This window comes from Pongo abelii, chromosome 1, assembly GCF_028885655.2.
Source record: "Pongo abelii isolate AG06213 chromosome 1, NHGRI_mPonAbe1-v2.0_pri, whole genome shotgun sequence".
NCBI classification, from domain to species: Eukaryota; Metazoa; Chordata; class Mammalia; order Primates; family Hominidae; genus Pongo; species Pongo abelii.
The window spans coordinates 83,406,829-83,430,240 of NC_071985.2; the positions used below are offsets into that span (position 1 = coordinate 83,406,829).

At 37.5% G+C, this 23,412-nt stretch overlaps 1 pseudogene; it reads right to left on the reverse strand.

Moving 5' to 3' along the window:
- Nucleotides 1-19,291: 19,291 nt before the first annotated feature.
- On the reverse strand, nucleotides 19,292-20,703 carry LOC100457812 (large ribosomal subunit protein uL4-like; annotated as a pseudogene).
- Nucleotides 20,704-23,412: the final 2,709 nt, after the last annotated feature.

Genomic DNA, 23,412 nt, shown 5'->3' on the forward strand with positions numbered 1-23,412 from the left:
CGTAAAAATCTGTCTTCCTAATACTGTATTTAATGGTCACAAACAGCAAAACTCAAGGTTGCTATTCACTTAGGGTGCTGGGGCCTATTTCTCAGTTTACCCTATGAGTTAGGTTTTATAATTTTACAACTAAAGCAAATTCTTCAAACAGGAAGATTTTCTATGGCTTTAATCACACCATTTCTTTTGAATCAGTTGAAAAAGAGGAAAAGATACTGCTTTCCACAAACATACACTTAGAGTACATTCAGGAATAATGTACCATGAATCTCCAGAAATAGTCTTTCAGATGAACTATTTTGGAAGAACTGCAGTAGCAAAAAGCAGTCAGTGTACTGCTTGCTGCACACCATAACCCCATCAAAGATGAGGGCTTCCTAGGCTAGGCTCAGTGGCTCACACCAGCAATGCCAGCACTTTGGGAGGCTGAAGCAGGTGGATCACTTAAGGTCAGGAGTTTGAAGCCAGCCTGACTAACATGGTGAAGCCCTGTCTCTATTAAATACTATGCGTGGTGGTGCCTGCCTGTAATCCCAGCTACTTGGGAGGCTGAGGCAGGAGAATTGCTTGAATCTGGGAGGTGGCAGAGGTTGCAGCAAGCCGAGATTGTGCCATTGCACTCCAGCCTGGTCAACAGGAGCGAAACTCTGTCTCAAAAAAAAAAACAAGATGAGGGCTTCCTGTCTCCCTCAGTCTCGACCACTACTGGTTGGTGAAAGATAAGTCATAATCTTTCTTCACAATACACACCTTCAACTGGGAACAAAGAGACAACCTTAATCTTTGACCACTATTTTTACACTTCCATCTTTTTTCCAGAATTTGAAGAACAAATGATTTATTCTTCTTACCTGGGGTAGGATCTAGTGCCTAATTTTCTATTAAAAATCTTCAGGAATTTTCTCATGAGACTTTTATTGCTGCCTACTTTACTGAAAACAGGCTGTGGTTATGGCTGTATAGGAAACCAAATGCACCTGATTTACTAAACTCCTAGACTTTTATACATGTAACCAAGTGTAACTAAGAAACTCGAATTGAAAACCATGTCCACAGTGTTCTAAACGCATGATTCTGCCCTTTCTCCTAAGAGGCACACGTTAAAACTAAAACAGTATCAACAATGTGTGAAAATTGTGGTGATCCCTGCAGTGAGAAAAAACATTGCTTTGATAGTCATGAACTCTACAGACTCTACAGTGAAGAGTGTCATTATGCTACACCCAATCTTTTCTTATCAGAAATTTGATGTATTTTTTAAGGTTGAAATGCCTGGCATACATCCTGACATACTTTATAACTTTAGAATTACGCAAATATTTGGGACAATGATCAGGAGCAGGATAGTCATTATAGGTTCTAATTTGCTTAGAGGCATTGCAGATAGCAGATTTGTACACACTTGGCTTTCAGCCTTCAGGATTCCCCTGCAGGGCATAAAGACGCCTGAACTGAACAACATGAGGCTTCCAGGTGTAATAATTTGTTGAAAGTAGAAAGCAGTTGATTCTTCATTATCTGCAATAATGAAGAAGGCCAAATATTGAAGATAAATAATGTCTTCAATGAATTTAAGGCTTTGATCCTACTTTATCATGAAGAAGAACATACTTTGGGTTTCAGATGCTGAATCTGAGGAGGAACCAAGGCATCACAGGCAAAGATACATCTCTACTTTCTAAGCAATCTAAGAGATTGCTGGCAATCTCTTTACAAGAAGTGTGGGTCCTGTTATGGGTCGAATTTTGTCCCCTATAAATTCATATGTTGAAGTCCAAGCCACAGTACCTCAGAATGTGACCTTGTATGGAAACAGGGTCTTTACAGATGTATTAATACAATTAGTTAAGATGAGGTCATAATGGAGTAAGGTGGGCCTTGTCTAATATGACTGATGTCATTATAAAAAGGAGAAATGTGGGGATAGACACAAACACAGGGAAAACTCCATGTGAAGATTGGGACAGAGATAGGAGTGATGTTTCTACAAGCCAAGGAATACCAAAGACTGCCAGCAAACCAGCAGAAGATAAGGGAGAGGCATGGAACAGATTCTTCCTCACAAATTTCACATGGGACTAATCCTGTCAACACCTTAATCTTGGACTTCTAGCTTCCAGAACTGTGAGACAATAGATTTTTGCTGTTTAAACCACCCAGTTTGTAGTTCTTTGTTATAGCAATCTTACAAAACTTATTACTATTAAAAAAGTCTATCCCACAAACTATTTTATTTGATCCTTACAACACATATAATACAGATATAATTATTATCTCCATTTTAATTTGAGAAACTGTGGTTTGGAAATGTTAAATTCATAAGTCATATATCAATTAAGTAGGGTAGTTAATGCTTGAACCTATGTTTTCTATATCCAATGTCTAGATTTTTTTTCATGATATGATGGTGTCTAAAAGAAAAAAATACAAATATTTACATTTTATAAAGGGTAGAATAATCCCTTTAAAATAAGACCCATACAATAAATCACACAGCTATCAAAAATAAATCTTACAGCTATTAAAAATGTGATATTGAAGAGGAAGAAGTGGAGGATAGGCTAGTGAAAATTCCTTGGGTTTCCTTTGAGGGGAAGAAGGTGCAAAGATAAATTGAGAAATAAAAGCTAGAGTAGAAACAAATAACAATGGTGGAGAATCAAAAAAAAAATGCAACAATTACATTGTGAACCCACCAAGGTATAAAACATTTACCTTTGTGAACAATAAATTAATATTTAATGAAGAAGATGTTATGATTTAACAAAAGTAGAATAATAAATAAACCTTTAACATTGTACATTATTATTTCCAAGTCTAGCTTCTCCTTTGAATAGAATTTATGGCTCATTGCACATTAAATGACACTGAAATGGCTTAGGAAATCTTTGAATGTATATAAGTTTTGCCTTACTACAAACAAGAGCAGACTTTCAGGGGTCTGTCTAGAAATATTTGTATGTGAAAAGATCCCTGTTGGTAGGGTGGTCACATAAACCCAAAGGCCTGGATATTCAAAGCCTTGGAAGCCCTATCCAGATCCCACCTCCCAGCAGAGCTGCTAAAATATTTCCATGGCTATGATATTGAGCCAGTTTCCTAGGCCTTTAATGTTGCCCATCAATCAAACTGTCTTTCTCTAGACCATTCTTATTCCACTCTGCAAATGGCTATTTCACACCTTCTCTGTCTTCCAAACTGCATCTCCTTCCTCATTCTTACCTTTAGCTCACTACCTTGCTTCTATGTTACCAAAAATGGAAACAACCAGAAGAGAACTTCCAAAAGCTCTAGCCATCTCATCTACTCAGCTAGCTGCATCTGTGCCCATATATTTTACTCTTCTGTTACTAAGGTTCCTAACCAAAGCCAATCCCTTCATCTGAGTCATAGATTACACTTTTTCTCACCTATATAAGGACATCACACCAGCAATTCTATCCCCCTCCCCAACTTGCATTATTAACTTTCCCCTTTCTTTTTAAATTAAATTTAATTTTTAAAATTTCCAGCTTATCTTTCCCCTTTCAATGAGATCATTCTTATCAACATAAAAACATGCTGTCATTTTTCTCATCTTAGAAAAAACCCTTACCTCCACTTCTCCCTGAATCTTCAGCCTCTACCTACCTCATTTTACAGTAAAACTTCTTTAAAGGATTGTCTATACTTGCTGTCTCTATTTTCTCATCTCTCTTTATCTCTTGAATCTATTCTAATCAGGTTTTTACCCCACAACTTTATGACCTCTTTCCGAGGTCAGTGACCTCCAAGCTAGCTGCTGATCCTATGGCCATTTTGTAAATCCTCATCTTAATTGACATATCTGCAGTTTTCCCCCAGATGATGACTCCTTTCTTTTGGCTTCCAGGACACTCCACTTGCCTGTTTTCCTTTTCTCTTTCTCACTGCACTTTCTGAGTTTCTTTAGGGTTCTTCTTCATCTTGGAGACCTCTAAATGTTGCAGTTCTCCAGGACTCTTCCCTTGGTCTCTTCTAACTACACCCACTCCTTGGGCAATCTCATATGCTTTTACAACTTTATGTAACATTTATACTCTGATGTCTTTAAATTTTTATCTCTATCTGAGATCTCCCCTTTGAACTCCATAAATATATCTTCAATTGCCTACTTAAATTTTTTACTTGGTTTTAGTTTGGTTCTCTCAGAAGCAGACCCTAAAACAAGGACTTAATGCCATACCTATTCTTTTTTTTTTGGAAGATAGAAGATATCTCAGTAGGTGAGTGGGAGAGCAAGACAAGGAATGAAAGACAGACCGAAGGAATGCATTATCAAGTCAGCTACTTGGGGCTGACTGGGGCTTCATTCCGTGGGGAAACTCGAGGAAATGCTGTAGAACACAGACCTCAGAGTTAATCTCCTCAGGGAAGATGGAATAATTACATACTCCAAATCCTGTTGGTTGTTGTTTGAAGCTTGATCTCAGGCTCCCAGGCATTTTTGGCTTATTCCTGTGAGCAGAGTAGCTTTGAGGAAAGCCCACAGGCAAATGATGCAAATTCTGGCAATTGGAAGTGGGCAGCACACGCTGAAGAGGTCCAGGCTAGAGAATAAGGGCGGGGTACAGACAGAATCACCATGGCATCCCAAATTCCTCCTTCCTCTCGCTCTACCAACCAAACCAATTTCTCCTGCAGTCTTCTCTATCTTGCAGGATCTGTCCTTAGGATGTATCCACAATCCAGTCACTTCTCACCAGTCTACTACCACTAGCGGGATCCAAGCCACCATCATCTCTTGCCCAGGTTGTTGCAAAGGCCTCTGAACTTATCTCCCCAGTTTTGCCTTTATCCATCGTCATATATTTTCAGCACAGCAGTCACAGAAATCCTTTTGAATTATGTCTCTGGTTTGCTCACAATGTTTCAGTGGCTTCCATCTGGCTGTTGCTCCTTCTCTGATATCATCTATTGTTCGCCCCATCATTTCCTCCCCTCCAGCTCCACTGACCTCTTTGCTGTCCCTCAAGCATACTAGCCATCCTTCTGCATGTTGTTCAAATTGCTTCAGTTCTCTCCCTGCAGACATCTGCATGCCCATTCCTTCCTCCTGGTTTTTACTGAAAAATCACCTTCTTGTGAGGCTATTCTGGCTACCTAATCATTAAACCCTACACTGCACCACATTTTATATCCCTCTTGTGGACTTTATTTTTTCTTCCTAACAAGTGTCGTCATCTAATATACAACACATTTTATGTATTAATATTTATCTTATCTTGTTTATTGCTTATCTCTTTTATGAGGGCAGGTGTTTTTGTCTGTTTTGTTTACAGTTATAACACATATGTTATATTATATACTTTGTTTACTGTAAACTGCTATATATATGTTATAAATATGTTATATATATAAGTGCCTGACATAGGAGAAGATTGGTAAGCATTTGTTGAAAGCATGGTAGTAGCTTGTTTGAGAAATAGGAATGTCCAGTGCTGTTATTAGGGTAGAGTGGGTGAACCACAGGTGTGGCTTTCCCAGGTGAGAGATTTGGAAGTCAACCAAACTTACCTCATATATTCAGATTCCTCCAATGCTACTTTTTCTTCAAAGCAAATGGACTGAAGTCTTTCCTCCAGACAGCGCTTAGTGGCAGCCAGTCCACTGACCCCAACTCCAATCTCTGCAATGCTTTTCACTTGCATGGTCTTTTGTTTCAGAAGATCAATTGCTCCTATGGGGATAAAAATCAGATTCCACTGTCAGGTAGCTTAGTTGGGACATCAGCATTTCCTAAGTGGTGGTAAGTTTTATTAACTTCAGCTTATATAAGCTTTTCTCCTAATATCATCTTCTCAGAGAACTGAAAGGGACAAAGATTTTGTACAGATCTATTGCAATCTTAGGAAGATGCTTAAACTTTACCTTACTAAAAGAAAAATCTTGTAAGAATTTTCAATTTTTTTTGTAGAAGTGATTCAGATTTAGAAATTATTGTCAAGAATTGAATGTTTGTAGAATGAATGAGTGGCATGGATGAATCTTACCTGTTGATGCTAACTAGTTAGAAAATACATCCTCAGGGCTTTATCAACTCATTGATGCTAGCTAGTTAGCATCAACAGTGCTGTCAGAAACTGGTTCACTTCGTTAACTCTGGGCCATTAAAATGCCACAGTGAATGGATTGTTTTACTTCAGCCTACCATCAAAAGGCTCATCCCACTCTTTTCCTTAAACCTTTATACTCTATCTCATTTGGTACAATCTGTTTGATTTGGTTCTTATATCCTGACCCTCATGCTCCTTGGAACATTTTGTGTTTTACTATGGCTTGGCAGGAATGGATGCAGCACTTTCTATCCTTTGTCATTACCCCATAGTCAGGCTCCATCAAATATATTTTTCCTTTTTTTTTCTTTTTTTATTATTATACTTTAAGTTCTAGAGTACATGTGCACAACGTGCAGGTTTGTTACATATGTATACATGTGCCATGTTGGTGTGCTGCACCCATTGACCCATCATTTACATTATATAGTTCTCTTAATGCTATCCGTCCCCCACTCCCCACCCCATGACACGCCCTGGTGTGTGATGTTCCCTACCCTGTGTCCAGGTGTTCTCATTGTTCAATTTCCACCTATGAGTGAGAACATGCGGTGTTTGGTTTTTCTGTTCTTGCCATCGTTTGCTCAGAATGATGGTTTCCAGCTTCATCCATGTGCCTACAAAGGACAGGAACTCATCCTTTTTATGGCTGCATAGTATTCCATGGTGTATATGTGCCACATTTTCTTAATCCCGTCTATCACTGATGGACATTTGGGTTGGTTCCAAGTCTTTGCTATTGTTGAATAGTGCTGCAATAAATATATGTGTGCATGTGTCTTTATAGCAGCATGATTTATAATCCTTTGGGTATATACCCAGTAGTGGGATGGCTGGATCAAATGGTATTTCTGGTTCTAGACCCTTGAGGAATCGCCACACTGTCTTCCACAATGGTTGAACTAGTTTACAGTCCCAGCAACAGTGTAAAAGTGTTCCTATTTCTCCATATCCTCTCCAGCACCTGTTGTTTCCTGTCTTTTTAATGATCACCATTCTAATTGGTGTGAGATGGTGTCTCATTGTGGTTTTGATTTGCATTTCTCTGATGGCCAGTGATGATGAGCATTTTTTCATGTGTCTGTTGGCTGCATAAATGTCTTTTTTGAGAAGTGTGTGTTCATCAAATCTTATAATACCTTATTACAAGGGATATCAAATCTAAGCTAGTATTAGACAGTGTTCTTAGGGAAAGCTGGTCATTACTACTCACTTTTTTTTCCCTAAGAGCTATAGCTTTGGAGATGACAGTATGGACCAACTGTCCATGTTCTCTGCTTCCTAGTGATCCTTCTTGACAGTGTTCTTGAGCTTTTCTGAGCTCCATGCATAAGGGGCATTAGCCCCATCGTGGTCATCATACGGGACATAGCCATTTGCATATGTTGTAAGCAACTTGGGTGGGTTCACATCTAACCATTAGAACCTCCTGAGGATACCATTTCCCTTCAGGGTATCCCAAAATGACAATCTTCTTTCCAAACACAGGTTTTGTCCAAATTCATTTTAAATCTCAGGTTATTTAGTTCTTCCTATAGTAATGTTTAAAAAAATTTTTAGGCAATGAACTTTTTGAAAGCCTCTTATCTTGATCAGGCTCAGGTAATGTAAAAATACAAGGATGTTACTCCATTTGAAATTTTAAACAAGACATTTATTTAACATTCTTGTATGTTTTACAGAAATGTTAATTTGGCATTTGGTTTTGTGTTCCACATATCGTTACATAAATTGTGTATGTAATGTTTTTTAAAATAGACCATAAACTCCTAAGAACTATATAAAAGGCCTCTGTTGAATTCCTGATTAGGCCAGGGTCTTGCACATAAAGGAAAACACAAATGTTTACTAGATTAAGAAAAGTAAATAGTTGTTGAACATGGTAAGCATTAAATAAATCATTATCATTAAATAAGTCATTATAATACTTTATTAAGGAATTTAAAGGAGCAGAATCTAATAGCTATTGCATTCTTTTAAAAACTCAGGCTCATACTTCAAATCAATATTGGACCTGTTATGATAATAAATTATTATATCCTCCCTGCTCTAAGACATTCATAGCCATTAGGAGACTTGATTTAGAGTCTTGACTTTGACACTCAGTAGGTGGGAGACTTCGGCATGCAATAGAATTGTAAAATTTTACTGCTATCCTTTTTTAAAAGCAGTAATTCTTGAACTTTTTTCTCTTTGCCCATGAATAACTTTGAAATGCTGGTAGAAGACATGGAACTTCTAATTAGAAAATCGCATATACATTATGCACACAAGATTTTGCATACAAATCAGAGATTCGTGAACTCCCTGAAACCTGCTCATGGGTCCATGGACTGTCTCTAATGTTGCCCAGTTGTGCTATCCATGAAACACAAAATTGTCCTACAATTAAGATGTTTACAGCTCCATATTGAGATCATTTGATTCTTTAATGACAAATTTTCTTAGATGGGAGATCATCCTGCCTCAGCAAATAATGTCAAGATCAAGCTCCACTGTATGGGCTACAGAAAACTATGACCATAAACTCATTGAAACTTCTGACATATTAAGAGATGAAATGCCATATATTTAAAATTGCCAGGTAGTAAATTGATTATCACTTTCCCCTTCTCTTGCCATACTCAAATTTCTCTCTTGGCTCTTTATAAACTACAGAAGAACGTGCATCCTCAGGGCTTTATCAACTCATTGAATCCTTTCTTCCCCCACTCTGGCCTGTACTGTGAAAATAAAAAAACAACTTTGTATTATGTCTAAGTCAAGTGGAAACCCATAAGGAAAGAAATAATCATGTGGTAAATAAAGCATTGGCCAGAGAGCCAGGGAACTTACGTTTCCATCCTGGTGCTGCCTTCAACTGGCTCTGTATTTAATGCAAACCAGTTAGCCTCTTTGGTTCTGTGTCCTAATCTGTAACAAAAAGGATGGCCACTAAGGCCATATGTTGCTCCCAAATTTCATGGTATATGGAAAAACAAGCAAACAAGCAGGTAAGGGCTGGAATATTGGTAAGGTACAGTTCTATCCCGATTATTTTGCTTGGAAATATTTAAAGATGCTAACAAGCATTCACTGTAACTATTGAGAAGTACAAGTACCTGAATAGTCACCCTCTAATCTCCCCCTAATCTACACTGGTTCTGTAGATAAAAAGCATTTATAGTAATACAATGTAATAGAAACTCCCTTAATTAGTGAAACCTTATGCCATCAGTAGCAGAATGACACCTTTTTAGTGGAGAAGAACCTCATCACAAAACCAATAGATAAAGTTAAAAATATAAAAACAAACATAAAAAGATCCAAAAGCACAGAATTCTTTGATATTCTCCAGTTTTACAAAAAAAAAAAAAAAAAAGTAAACTCAGCATCCCATTGTTGTAGGCCTCTAATTTAGTGCTTTCTTTTAGCATATTTCTGTTCTGTGCATGGGAAGCTGTAGGTGGTAGAGAACGTCACAGATTTATTCAATTTACTGATATTTTCAAATCATGTTTTTCTTGTTCCTGTGAAACTGCCTTTATTTTCTTGTATTCTCAGATATGTTTTTGATGGACCATATCTAAGCCTATCTTTTAAGCTCATATACAGGTAACAGGATCTCTATTATTATGTTTCTGGGGGAGGAGGAAAGCGTACTATTTAAATGGTAGATCACTTCTCACATCTGCACTTCTCTTTTATAAGTAGGTATGGAATAAAAGGAGATAGCTATATAATTGTAACTGAGATCATGTCATTCCTAAAGCATTCACAAAACTTTTGTTTTGAATGTATGAAACACAATAAAACTAACCTTAAGTAAGAAGAAAAGTCAAATGTGGCTCCGATGTCCTGTGTCACAGGCAAAAGCACTTCTATATTCCTGGAAGTGAAAGAGTGAATGTGCTGTCTCTTGTGCTGTCTCCTAGATAAAGTTTACCTTTTTGTGATGGTCCATATATAAAGACTCCTCCTTGTTTTTCCTTCTTCTAGGCTTGGCTTTCATAAATTGGCTACAGTTATAGAAATTAGCATGCTATCAACATTTTTTTTTTTTTGAGACGGCATCTCGATCTGTCGCCCAGGCTGGAGTGCAATGGCACGATCTCAGCTCACTGCAACTTCTGCCTCCTGTGTTCAAGTGATTCTCCTGCCTCAGCCTCCCGAGTAGCTGGGAATACAGGTGTGCACCTCCACACCTGGCTAATTTCTTTTTATATTTTTAGTAGAGACGGGTTTTCACCATGTTGGCCAGGCTGGTCTTGAACTGATTTCAGGTGATTCAACCCCCTCAGCCTCCCACAGTGCTGGGATTACAGGCATGGGCCACCGCGTCCATCCCCAACATTTTAAAAATTGAGTCATTTTCATTAATTTCACATAGCAAGAGTGAGTTAAAAGTTCATATTAGGTAAAATAATATGCTATAAATTAAGCATTTAATTTTACTAGGAGTTTTCAAAGAAATATTAAATTTGATAGCTCAGATTTGTTTGAGAACTGTTGACATGCATACTGTGTTATCCTGATTTCTTCTCTCTGGCCCCAGTTCACCACCACCCCCAACACCACCACTTGTGCCTCCTCATTTAGGAAAATTTCCTCTTCAATCACCCACTCAGCACTTTCTTCTGTGCTACCACTGTATCTGAGGTACATTTTATTTCACTATGTTTAAAATTTTCCCTGTATTTCAATTTTTTTTACATGTCCATCTCTCCTTGTAAGATGAGATTCTTACATAGAGTCCATGTCACTCATCTATACCATCAAGATGGAATAAATGAGACTAGAGAAAAAGGATTGCAAGGAATGATAACATGAGATGGCTTCTGATGTCTAAAAAGAGTGAGTCGGTATTTAGTGCTTCCAAAAATAAGTCGTTAGTAGGCTTTCTAGTCAAATTTCCCCATGCTAATAGCATGATTTACCACTTTATGTTAATGCATGGGAAATAAATCTTATTTAACAGGTCAGTTAAAAATGCATTAAAGCAGGCAGTTCTTGAAAAAAACTCCAAACCCCCAAAACAGAATTGCCATATGAGCCAGCAATTCTCCTCCTGAGTATGTACCCAAAATAATGGAAAGCATGATCTCAAATACATGTACATAACAGCATTATTCACAATAGCCAAAACATAAAAGCAACCCAAGTGTCCATCAATGGGTGAATGAATAAACAGAATGTGGTATAAACATATAATGGAATATTATTCAGCCTTAAAAAGGAAGAAAATTCTGGCTAATGCTACAACATGAATAAACCTTGAAGACATTGTGGTAAATGACATAAGCCAGTCACAAAAGAACAGCTATGCATGATTTCAGTAGAGTCGAATTCATGGACACAGAAAGTAGAATAATGGTTGCCAGGGCTGGGCGGGGAGGAAGGAATGGGGCATTATTGTTTAATCCGTACAGAGTTTTAGTTGGAGAAGATAACAAAGTTCTGGAGATGGATGGTGATTATGGTTGCATAATGTAAATGTACTTAATGTCACAGAACTGTGCACATGAAAATCGTTAAAGTAGAAAATTTTATGTTTTGTATATTTTACTACAATTTAAAAAATGCAATCAAAAAAGCAAAGCCAGCTCCAAGTTTTTGCATCCAGAGCTCAGGGGTTTCGTAATTGTCCCTACCACTAGAACACATCCCCTAGGTCCCACTCTGGCTTTTTCATCTGTGGCCGCCTGCACTGTCACACACATTACCACAGCAACTTGCTTCCACACAGACTCAGTTCAGCTTGAACTCCACTGCTTCCGCTCTGAAGGCTTTGAGGAGCACAAACCACACAGCTCTAGCTTTATCCTGCTTAGGAAGAAATTTAACTATCATCCACTTCTGTCCAACCTATTTTGTTGGGAATCTTCTGCTGAGAACTCTGAGAAACATATCTTCTTGTCTGGTTAGCTTTTTACTAGCTCAAACATAGAGAAAAGTGTAAAAAATAATATAAAGCAGAGCTTCCCAACTGTGTACAGAAGGTCACTGAGGACTGACAAATAGGTGATGGGTGCGCTGAGATATTATGAATCCCTCAGTCCATGGTGGTGGCAAGAAGTGTCCTGGGACTGCTGACTCTTGCTGGCCAGTCGCATTAAACTTTCAGCAGCTTCATATGTTGACTCATTGTGTCATAAACATTTTATTACATTTAATGATGTGCTACAAAGTAAAAATAATTGGGAAGCATTGATATGAGACATTTGTGTACAGCAGCTAGATTTAACATATACTGTCATTTTGCTATGTTTGCTTTAACATTCTTGAAGGCATACAGCATTACAAGCACAGCTAATGCTCCGTCTCCTCCATCTCATTCCCTTCTTGTTTGCCCTAAAGTTGACCGCTCTCCTGGAAGTGGTGTGTATTCTTCCTGCGCATGTGTACATATGGTTTTCTGTTCCTGCATTAGTATGCTAAGGACAATGGTCTCTAGCTCCATCCATGTTCCTGAAAAAGACATGATCCTGTTCTTTCTTTATGGCTGCATAGTATTCCATGGTGTACATGTACCACATTTTCTTTATCCACTCTTTCCTTGCTGGGCATTTAGGTTGATTCCATGTCTTTGCTATTGTGAATAGTGCTGCAATGAACATTTGTGTGCATGTATCTTTATGGTAAAATGATTTATATTCCTCTGGATATTTACCCAATAATGGGATTGCCATGTAAAACAGTAGTTCTGCTTTTAGCTTTTTGAGGAATCACCATACAATTTTCCACAATGGCTGAACTAATTTAAACTCCTACCAACAGTGCTTAAGTGTTCCCTTTACTTTGCAACCTCACCAGCATCTGTTGTTTTTTTAACTTTTTAGTAATAGCCATTCTGACTGGTATAAAATGGTATCTCATTGTGGTTTTGATTTGCATTTTTCTTCCTTTCTTTTTTTTTTTTGAGATGGAGTTTCACTTTTATTGCCCAGGCTGGAGTGCAATGGCGCGATCTTGGCTCACTGCAACTTCCGCCTCCCGGGTTCAAGTGATTCTCCTTCCTCAGCTTCCCGAGTAGCTGGGATTACAGGCATGTGCCACCATGCCTGGCCAACTTTTTTTTTGTATTTTTAGTAGAGAAGGGGTTTCTCCATGTTGGTCAGGCTGGTCTTGAACTCCTGACCTCAGGTGATCTGCCCGCCTTGGCCTCCCAAAGTGCTGGGATTACAGGTGTGAGCCACCACACCCAGCCTGACTTGGATTTTTCTAATAATCAGTGATATTGAGCTGTTTTTCATAAGCTTTTTGGCCACATGCATGTTTTCTTTTGAAAAGGGTCTGTTCATATCCTTTGCCTACTTTTTAATGGAGTTGTTTTTCTCTTGTAAACATGTTCCTTATAGATGCTGGATATTAGACCTTTGTCATTTACATACTTTGAAAATATTTTGTCACATTCTGTAGGTTGTGTGTTTACTCTGTTGATAGTTTCTTTTGCTGTGCAGAAGCTCTTAAGTTTAATTAATTGTCAATTTTTGCTTTTGTTGCAATTGCTTTTGGTGTCTTTGTCACAAAATCTTTGCCTGTCCTTATGTGTAGATGGTATTGCCTAGGTTGTCTTCCAGGGTTTTTATAGTTTTGTGTTTTACATTTAAGTCTTTAATCCATCTTGAGTTGATTTTTGTGTATGATGCAAGGAAGGTATCCAGCTTCATTTTTCTGTACATGGCTAGCCAGTTATCCCAGCATCATTTATTAAATACGGAGTTTTTTCCCCATTGCTTGTTTTTGTCAGCTTTGTTGTAGATAAGATGGTCATAGGTGTGCAGCCTTATTTCTGGGCTCCCCATTCTGTTCCATTGGTCTATGTGTCTGCTTTTGTACCAGTACCATGCTATTTTGGTTACTGTAGCCCTGTAGTATAGTTTGAAGTTGGGTAACATGATGCGTTCAGCTTTGTTCTTTTTGCTTAGGATTGTCTTGGCTATTTGGGCTCTATTTTGGTTCCATATGAATTTTAAAATAGTTTTTTTAGTTCTGTGAAGAAAGTTGTTGGTAGTTTCATAGGAATAGCATTGAATCTGTAAATTGCTTTGGACAATATGGCTGTTTTAATGATATCAGTTCTTCCTATTCATGATCATGGGATGTTTTTCCATTTGTTTGTGTCTTCTCTGATTTATTTGAGCAGTGTTCTGTAATTTGCATTGTAAAGATCTTTTGCCTCCCTGGGTATCTGTATTCCTAGGTATTTTATTCTTTTTGTGGCAATTGTGAATGTGATTATCTTTCTGATTTGGCTCTTGGCTTGGCTGTTTTTGGTGTATAGGAAAGCTAGTGATTTTTGTACATTGATTTTGTATCCTAAAACTTTGCTGAAGCTGTTTATCAGGTGAAGAAGTTTTTGGGGTGATACTATGGTTTTCTAGATATAGAATCATGTTGTCTTACAAGCAAAGATGGTTTGACTTCCTGTCTTCCTATTTGGATTCCCTTTATTTCTTTCTCTTGCCTGATTGCTCTGGCGAAGACTTCCAATACTATGTTGAATAGGAGTGGAGAGAGGGTATCCTTGTCTTGTGCCAGTTTTCAAGGAGAATGCTTCCAGCTTTTGCCCATTCAGTATAATGTTGGTGGTGGGTTTGTCATAGATGGCTCTTATTATTTTGAGGCATTTTCCTTCAATACCTAGTTTATTGAGAGTTTTTAACATGAATCGGAGTTGAATTTTATTGAAAGCTTTTTCTGTGTCTATTGAGATAATCACGTGGTATTTATCTTTAGTTCTGTTTATGTGATGAATCACATTTATTGATTTGCGTATGTTGAACTAACCTGAGTTCTGAGGATGAAGCCTACTTAATTGTGGTAGATTAGCTTTTTGATGTGCTGCTGGATTCAGTTTGCAAGTATTTGTTGAGGACTTTTACACCAATGTTCATCAAGGGTATTGACTTGGAGTTTTCTTTTTTTGTTGTCTCTCTGCTAGGTTTTGGTATCAGTATGATGCAGAATGAATTGGGGTAGAATCTATTCTCCTCAACTTTTGGGAATAGTTTCAATAGGAGTGGTACCAGCTCTTCTTTGTATATCTGGTAGAATTTGGGTGTGAATCAGTCAGGTCCTGAACTTTTTTGGTTCATAGGCTATTTATTACTGTTACATTTTCAGAGCTCATTATAGGGGTCTGTTCAGGGAATTAGTTTCTTCCTAGTTCAGTTTTGAAACGGTGGATATGTCCAGGAATTTAGCCATCACTGCTAGGTTTTCTATTTTGTGTGCATAGAAGTATTTGTATTTATTTCTCTTGGTTATTTTTATTTTTGTGGGGTCAATGGTAACACTCCCTTTGTCATTTATAATTGTGATTTTTTGGATCTTCTTTCTTTTCTTCTTCAGTAGGCTAGCTAGCAGCTTATTATTTTTTTCAAAAAAAAAAAAAAAACTGGATTCGTTGATCTTTCGAATGGTTTTCATGTCTCAATCTCCTTCATTCAGCTTAGCCCTGATTTTGTTTATTTCTTTTCTTTTGCTAGCTCTGGAGTTGATTCGTTCTTGCTTTTCCAGTTCTTTCAGTTGTGATGTTAGGTTGTTAGTTTGAGATCTTTCTAACTTTTCGATATGGGCATTTAGTGCTATGAATTTCCCTCTCAACACTGCCTTATCTGTGTTCCAGATATTCTGGTATGTTTTATCTTTGTTCTCATTAGTTTCCAAGAACTTCTTGACTTCTGCCTTAATTTCATTATTTACCCAAAAGTCATGCATGAGCATGTTGTTTATATTTCCATGTAATTGTATGGTTTTGAGCAATTTTCTTAGCCTTCACTTCTATTTTTATTGTGCTGTGGTCTGAAAGTGTGTTTGGTATGGTTCCAGTTCTTTTGCATTTGTTGAGGATTGTTTTATGTCCAATTATGTGATCAGTTTTAGAGTATGTGCCATGTGGTGACGAGAATAATGTATATTCTATTGTTTTCGGATGGAGAGTTCTGTAGAGGTCTATCAGATCCATTTGGTCAAATGTTGTGTTCAGGTCCTGAATATCTTTGTTAATTTTCTGCCTCAGTGATCTGTCTAATACTGTCAGTGGAGTGTTGAAGTCTCCCACTATTACTGCATGGGAGTCAATGTCTCTTTGTATGTCTCTAAGAAGTTGCTTTATGAATCTGGGTGTTCCTATGTTGGGGGCATATATATTTAGGATAGTTGGTCTTCTTGTTGAGTTGAATCTTTTACCATTATGTAATGCCCTTCTTTGTCTTTTTTGATATTTGTTAGTTCGAAGTCTGTTTTTTCTGAAATTAGGATTGCAAACCTGCTTTTTTCTGTTTTGCATTTGCTTGGTAGCTTTTCCTCCATCCCTTTATTCTGAGCCTATAATGTGTTATTGCATGTGAGATGAGTCTGTTGAAGACAGCATACCATTGGGTCTTGCTTTTTTTATCCAGCTTGCCACTCTATGCCTTTTAAGTGGGGGCATTTAGTCTATTTATGTTCAAGATTAGTATTGATATGTGTGGATTTGATCCTGTCATTGTGTTGTTAGCTGGTTATTATGTTGGCTTGTTTGCGTGGTTGCTTTATAGTGACACTGGTGTGTGTGTTTAAATGCTAACATCTTATAAAAAGTATTTTTCATCATTTTATCTCTATTTGTTTCATTCTGTGTAATCTCCACTGATGTATCTTCCAGTCCTCTATATCTTTTTTCAGCTACATTTAGTCTAATTTTTATGACTATCTTTTTCATGTATAGAAATTCTTTTTTTCAGTCATTTCCTTATGACTTAGGTTTCTTCTATATCTTTAATAATTTAAAACTTTATATATTCTTTTAGGTTGCTCTTTTTATTCTATTTTCTTGCATTAGAGATTGGTCTGTTAACCCAATATGTGGAGAGCTATTCATCCTGTTTTTTTTTTTTTGTGACTGCTGATACTGTCTCATTTTGTATCATTTTCATGTATATGATTTGTAATTTTTTTGTTATGATCTCATCTTCAGTAATTATTTTTTCCTTACCTGTGGGAGTCTATACTGCAACCTGAAGTATAGAAGAGCAGTTTTACATCTGCTTTTGCTAGGTACTCTAGCATGTTTATGGTCTTTTAAGTTTTAGTTTTAGGAATTTATTCAACATGCACATGGTATAAATTTGAACTCCAAACCCATGTATGCCATATGCCTGGTGTTTCTGTCTTTCATGGAAGCTTATCACTCAGAGTCCTAAGAAAATATAGGCCTCCTCTGATGCTTCTTTAGGGCACAAGGCAAAATTATTCTAGTCGCTTTTTTACTCAGAGGGTAGCTTTCTTAATATTCTGGATTTATGCAGGGGTTATTCTCTGACATCTTCATCTCATGTGGTACTTGCATCTAGTTTGGTTGTAAAGCTCCAAACTAGATGGATCTCTATATCCAAACTATAGGATCTGTTCAGCCCAATATCTCCTCTGGTCTTCTCGTCATTGGGTCACGAATGGGCTGCTCTGGCTTTAAGTTCGCTCTTCATTTCTGGACCAGAAATTTCTCATCTTTATTTGAATTCACTTTTTATTGTTATTTAGTTTGAAGGGAGTGAATGGTTACTCATCTTAGCTCAGTCTACAAGTTGTTAGAAAAACAAATCTCTAGATCCTATTAATTTTTAGAACCCAGAGCCTTTTAATAATCTCTACAGATCCTGTTTCACTTATGCATTAGAAATTAAGATATACTTAATGATATATATGTATTTATACACACATTATGAGCATTATATATGTATATGTGTGTGTGTGTGTGTGTGTGTTCAATTATGTTGATCTTTCCCCTTTCTGAAGAGCCACTGGTTGAGGCTTTCAGTCACTGGGTTTGTACAGACATAGAAAAGCACACAAATGAGGGTAGCTCCTGCACTGTGCAGGCCAACTGTTCCTGCACCAGCCAGCTGGAGCCCAGAAACATATAGAAGCCATAGGGACAATCCATTACCTTGAGTAGTATAAATGTCAGGACCCTTATGAGCCTTTGATGTATAAAAAATGTCTACCCAATGATATTTAGCAAACTAAATGGCTGGGATGCAGGCAGACACTCAAGACAGGCTGTGATGTCTGCTGGCTGCTATAACACTCTAATAGAGCAAGGACACGTATGCATAGTTTGTTTTTAATGCCTCTTTCTTGTATCCCTCTTTCTTTAATAATAATTCCTTCTAGTACACCCTATGGTCACATTATTCTTTACGCTAACATGTAAATGATAGATCACTTTGATTTATCTATTACTTTGTATTCAAGCTGAGGTCTTAACAAATAAAGGAAAGTATTATTATTGCACTTCTAAGTATACCAGACACTATGGTAACTGCTAGGCTTTCCATTTAGTTAAAGGTCATTTGTTGATTCTCACAGTATGTTCATGGTGTATAATATTTTTGATGTGCCATTGGATTCAGCTTGCTAGTATTTTGGTGAGAATGTTTCATCTATGTTCATCAGGGATATTGACCTGTGTTTTTTTTCTGTGTTTTTATCTGGTTTTAGTATCAGAATAACACTGGCCTCGTACAATGAATTTAGAAGAATTCCCTGCTTTTCAAGTTTTTGGAATAGTCTGAGAAGAATTAGTGTTAGTTCTTAAAATTTTGATGGACATCATCAGTGAAGTTATCAGGTCTTGGGCTTTTATTTGTTTGGAGGCTTTTTATTACTGATTCAATCTTATTGTTTGTTATTGGTCTGTTCAGGTTTTCTATTTCTTCCTAATTCAATTTTGGTAGGTTATATATGTCCAGGAATTTATCCATTTCCTCTAGCTTTTCCAATCTGTTGGCATATAGTTATTCATAATAATCTCTAATAATTCTTTATGTTTCTATGGTATCAGCTGTAATGCATCCTTTTTCACTTTTGATTTTATTTATTTTGGTCTTGTATCTTTTTTCTTCATCAATGTAGTTAATGGTTTGTCAATTTTGTTTATCTTTTAAAAAAACCCTTCATTTTGTTGATTGTGTATTTTTAGTCTCTATATTGTTTATTTCTGGTTTGATCTTTATACTTTATTTCCTTCTGCTAATTTTGGATTCAGTCTGTTTTTGCATTTCTGGTTCCTTGAGATACATAGTTAGATTGTTTACTTGAAATATATATTTTTCATGTAGGTGTTTACTGCTATAAACTTTCCTCTTAGAATAACTGCTTTTGCTGTATCCCATATGTTTTAGTATATTGTGTTTCTATTTTCACTTGTTTCAATACATTTTTGGATTTTCTTTTTAATTTATTTATCTACCTTTTTTTTCTCACTGCCTCTTTGATCAGGTCTTTATTCAAAAGAAGCTGTCCAAAATGATTTGACCTTTATGGAATAATCAAATTTAAGAGTTTATGCAGCAGGCTTCTTTTCCTTTGTAGTAGGTTTCTTTTCTGCTGGCTTCTTTTCAGGGGCTGGTTTCTTGGTAGCTGCTGCCCTTTTTTTCTACCAGAGGCTTCTTCTGCTTCTTAACACCAAGAGCAGCCTTCTTTCCTTTCTTACTACCACAGGCTTCTTGCATGCAATCCCCTTCTCATCCAATTTGGCTTCTAGTGCTGCAGCTGCTGCTGCTGCCTTATCCTCCCAGAGCTTGTGATTCCTGGCCTGGTGAAGAATGGTGTTCTGGCTCATGCATGGTCTTTGCGTATGGGTTTAGCTTCAACACGATTCTCAGGTTTTTCAGTGGGTTCTTCTTTAGGACTCTGCAATGAATCTTCTTGCATGGTGCTCAAAGGGCTCTTTGGATCTCTGGGCTTTTCAGGATTCTGCTAAGATCTGTATTGAACATCTTGTGCAAGGGAAGATTGTAGTTACACTTGAGGGAAGCAGCTTTATGCCAAGTGCCATACAATTCATCTAACTTCTGGAAAGCACTTTTGGTCCAAATGCAGAAATGTCCCACATGCCCACCAGGAGCAAGCTTCAAAATGTTCAGTTTGCTTACATTAAGCAGAGTAATTCCAGGGATGTTTCTGAAGGCCTTGATGATATCATTATCCTCATTATAGATGATGCAGGGGCCCCTGCACTGGATACAGTGATGGTTTCTCATTTTGCTGTTGCCAGCTCTCATTTGCTGAGAGGCATAGACCTTTTTGATATCATTCCAGCCTTTAAGTTTCTTAAGAAGCGAAACAGCCTCCTTGATCTTCTTGTAGCCTTCAACTTTATCTTCAACTACCAAAGAAAATTCAGGAACTTCCTAAATATGATGACCTTTAGACATGACCAGTGCTGGTAAGGCTGAGGCAGCCAGGGCAGAACAGATGGCATATCATTTTTGGGTTGTGTTCACTTTGTGATGCCAATGGCACCAGGTTTTGGTTGGTGCAAACATTTGGCCTCCATGACACATGTTTCCAAAAGCACCCTGGCCAGAACGGTGAGTCCCACCATCTCAAACTCTGGGAATATGAGCCACAGCTCTGCCAGTACCCCAAGACTCAACACTGGTCTGACGACCTGCTAATTCACTGACAACGTAGGGCTTTTGTTGTTTTTGTGCAAGTTGGTGTGAACAAAGTTCACAATATCTGGTCAAATAGGAGCCTTGAATACAGCACGCATAGTAACATTTTTGCCAGATGACTCCCCCTTTTGGGAGTACACTGATATCAGTGGGTGAGCACATGCCATGGTGGAGAAAGGAGACAGCCATGTTCCTCTCAGCCCAGCTGCTGCCACAGGAAAAGTACTACTTGTTGTTAAAGACTATGTTGTTTAATTTCTATGTATTTTTACAGTTTCCAGAATTACTCTTGTTATTGATTTCTAGTTTTATACCAATGTCAGAAAACATACTTGATATGATTTTGATTAAAAAAAATTTTTGACACTTGCTTTGTGGTCTAACACATGGATTTTCATGAAGAATGTACCATGTCTTGATGAGAGGAATGTGTATTCTGCAGGTATTGGATAAAATGTTTTGTAAATGTCTATTTGGTTCATTTGGTCTATAGGGCAATTTAAATCTGATATTTCTTTGTTGACTTTCTGTCTAGATGATTTGTCCAGTGCTAAGAGTGGAATGTCAAAATCTCCAAGTATTATTGTATTGAAGTTTATCTCTCCATTTAGAACTAATAATATTTGCTTTACATATCTGTGTGCTTCAGTGTGTAGGGATACAAACTTATAATTATTACATCCTCCTGCTGAATAAATCTTTTTATCATTATGCAATAACATCTTTGTCTCTTTTTACAGATTTTACTTAAAGTCTATTTTATCTGATATAAGTAAAGCTACCTCTGCTCATTTTTTATTTTTGTTTGGGTGGAATATCTTTTTCCATTACTCCATTTTTGGTCTGTGTATATCTTTTTAGATGAAGTGAGTTTCTTATAGGCAGCATACATTTGGGTCTTGCTTTTTTATCTATTCAGCCAGTTTATATCTTTTAATTAGGGAATTTAATCAGTTTTCATTGAAGGTTATTGATACATGAGAACTTACTCCTGTCATTTTCTTAGTTGTTTTCAGGATATCTTGCATATCCTTTGTTTCTTCCTCTTTTATTGTTTATTTCTATAGTTTGGTGGTATTTTTGTAGTGATAAAAGTTGACTCCTTTTTTTTCCTTCAAATTTCTGTATCTGCCTGCTACTGAGTTTTGTACTTTTGCATATTTTATGATGGTAGTCATCATCCTTTTACTTCTAGATGTAGGCCTCCCTTAAGCATTTCTTGTGGGGCCAGTCTAGTGGTGACAAATTTCCTGTTTTTCTTGTCTAGGAAAGACAAACTTTGCTGGGTATAGTATTCTTCACTGCTGTTTCTCTTTTAGCACTTTGAAAATATCATCTCATTCTCCCCTCATCTTTAAGATTTCTGCTGAAAAATCTGATGTTAGTCTAATAAGGATTCCCTCATATGGGAGTTGACACCTTTTCCTTGTGATAAATTTTAGAATTCCCTTGTTGTCTTTGACTTTTGGCTGTTTGACTGTAATATTTCTTGGAAAGGATCTTTTTTGGGTTGAATCTATTTGGGACCTTTAAGCTTCCTGAATCTGGATGTCTATACCTTTCCCAAAACTTGAACGTCACTTATTAATTCATTAAATAGGTTTTCTATGCCTTTTTTTCATTTCTTCTTTTTCTAGAATTCTTATAATGAAAATATTTGTTCACTTAATTGTGTTCCATTAGTCTCATAGACTTCCTTCATTCTTTTTTATCCTTTATTTTTTGTCTGACTGGCTTATTTCAGAAGACCTGTCTTCACATTCAAAATCTTTCTTCTGCTTGACTTAGTCTGTTGTTGCGCTCAATTGTATTTTTTATTTTATTCATTGAATTCTTCAACTCCACAATTTTTGTTTGGTTCTTTTTATGATATCTAGTTCTTTGCTGAATTTGTCATTAAAATCACAAATTGTTTTCCTGATTTCATTGAATTATTTACCTTTATTCTCTTGTATCTTGCTTAGTTTTCCTAAGATTACTATTTTGAATTCCTTTTCAGGCATTTCATAGATTTTCTTTGCTTTGAAGTCTGTTACTGGAGAATTATTGTGTTCCTTTGGAGGTGTCATGTTCCCTTGCTTTTTCATGTTTTATGGGTCCCTACGCTGAAACAGTTACCTCTTCCAATTTTATCTAGTAGAATTCATAAAGAAAGACTTTTTTTTTCTGTAAGTGCATCCTACTGTGTCAGTTGGGTAAAGTACTTTGGCTTTGGTTGTGGGTGAGCACAGTGCTGTAATCATGTAATTTTTTTTTTTTGACTGTAATCAATGCCACCAGTATCTGTGAGTGCCTCAGTGGCCAAGACTGGGTGTTTGTGGAGGGAGTGGCATGGCTTTACTGTGGTTGGGAGCCACTGGAAAGGCTATTTCTCAAGCCCTGCAGGGAGTGGGTGCTGCTAGGTGTAGCAGCTCCTCAAGTCAAGGTTGTGGGGTCATTGGTGGTGGCAGGAGCTGGGCAGTGTGGTCCCTGGTTTCTGGGGCACATGCAGTACACCGTGGCTCTGGTGGTGAAGGGGACAAGGTTGCTAACAGTGGTGGGCCCTAGGCAGGTGGGTTTCAGGTCCTGGGGAGTGTATGCATTGGCTCCCCTAGTCTTGGGGACAGCCTCCCCACTGTGCTGGACTGGCTGTCCCATGAGGTTTAGGACTCTGTGTGAGTTTAGGTGCTAGTGTCACATCTGTACTGCTAGGTCAAGCTGGGTTCATGGCATTGCATCTTTTTGTATGAGTGTGGTAGGATGACAGCAGGTCCCATGATGTGGCGGTGCAGGAGGTTTGAGCCCCAGGGCAGGATGCACTTCAGCAATGGCTCTGTTTTCAAAATTGCACCATGGCACAGCAGCACTGGTCCCAAAGGGATCCAGTGTGAGTTCCTTCACTGAAACAATATAGCTGTGTTGGTTCCATGCAG